At 46.8% G+C, this 1,175-nt stretch overlaps 1 non-coding gene across 1 annotated transcript; it reads left to right on the forward strand.

Moving 5' to 3' along the window:
* Positions 1-494: 494 nt before the first annotated feature.
* On the forward strand, positions 495-567 carry trnar-ccu (transfer RNA arginine (anticodon CCU)). The gene has a single exon. It is a non-coding gene; the product is annotated as a tRNA-Arg (tRNA).
* The last annotated feature ends 608 nt before the right edge of the window (positions 568-1,175 follow it).

Here is a 1,175-nt window from a genome sequence, read left to right on the forward strand (position 1 = left end):
TTACAGTGCATTCCAGTGGAGCCCAGTGGAGCAGTGTAATATTGATGGCAGAGAAGGCCAGGAATTGGGAATCAAATTTGAGCAAAGTTTCAGGGCTCACTGATGAAAACAAAGAGCGGGCAGGGTCGGGGGATGGACAGTGGGCACGGTATCTCCGCCTCGCTGCCTCTCTCTCCTCCTTTAAATGTTCCTTAAAACCTACCTCTTTGACCAAGGTTTAGGACTCCTGTCCTAATATCTCCTTATGTGGCTCGGTGTCAAATTCTATTTGATAATCGCTCCTGTGAAGCGCCTTGGGACATTTTACTATGTTAACGGCGTTATATAAAGGCAAGTTGTTGTTGTAGGTGGCTCTGGTATGGCGCGAGCAGTGACAGATATGATGGGTGAAAATAGCTCCCATCTCTGCTGAACTTTCGAAGACTCTGAAACGGAGGCAGATGTCACATTTCGGAGCGGTCAATTGCCCTCAGGCGGGTTACATTCTGTATTCAGCCCCAGTGGCCTAATGGATAAGGCACTGGCCTCCTAAGCCAAGGATTGTGGGTTCGAGTCCCATTTGGGGTGATGTGTCTTTAATGATTGACACAACGGTGGTTTAGGCGGGGCAAGTGGTGGAAGGTGCTGCCAGGTGGGGAGGCTGCTTTAAGGAGGATTGTATTATCACCTGTAGCCAAGATTCCATCAAGGCCGTAAGGTCAATGCAATCATCCACAATAAGGAGGGAGAGAGAAGACAGGCCAGTTAGCCTGACATCAGTCATCGGGAAAATGTTGGAATCCATTATTAAGGGAGTGGTAACAATGCACTCAGAAAATCATATGATTAGGTTTTTGTGAAAGGGAAATTGTGTTTAACACATTTATTGGAGTATTTTGAGGATGTAACTAGCAGGATAGATAAATGGGAACCAGTGGATGTCGTATATTTGAATTTCCAAAAGGCATTCAATCAGGTGCCATGTGAAAGGTTTTATTTTTATTTGTTCCTGGGATGTGGGCGTCATTGGCAAGGCCAGCATTTATTGCCCTTCCCTAATTGCCCTTGAGAAGGTGGTGGTGAGCCGCTGCCCTGAGGAACTCCTGTAGCGATGTCCTGGGGCTGAGATGATTGACCTCCAACAACCACAACGCTACGCAAGATAAGGAATCCTAGGGTTGGGGTAATATATTAGC

Source organism: Somniosus microcephalus, chromosome 28 (assembly GCF_052327205.1).
Source record: "Somniosus microcephalus isolate GS21.2 chromosome 28, FLI_Smic_1.0, whole genome shotgun sequence".
NCBI classification, from domain to species: domain Eukaryota; kingdom Metazoa; phylum Chordata; class Chondrichthyes; order Squaliformes; family Somniosidae; genus Somniosus; species Somniosus microcephalus.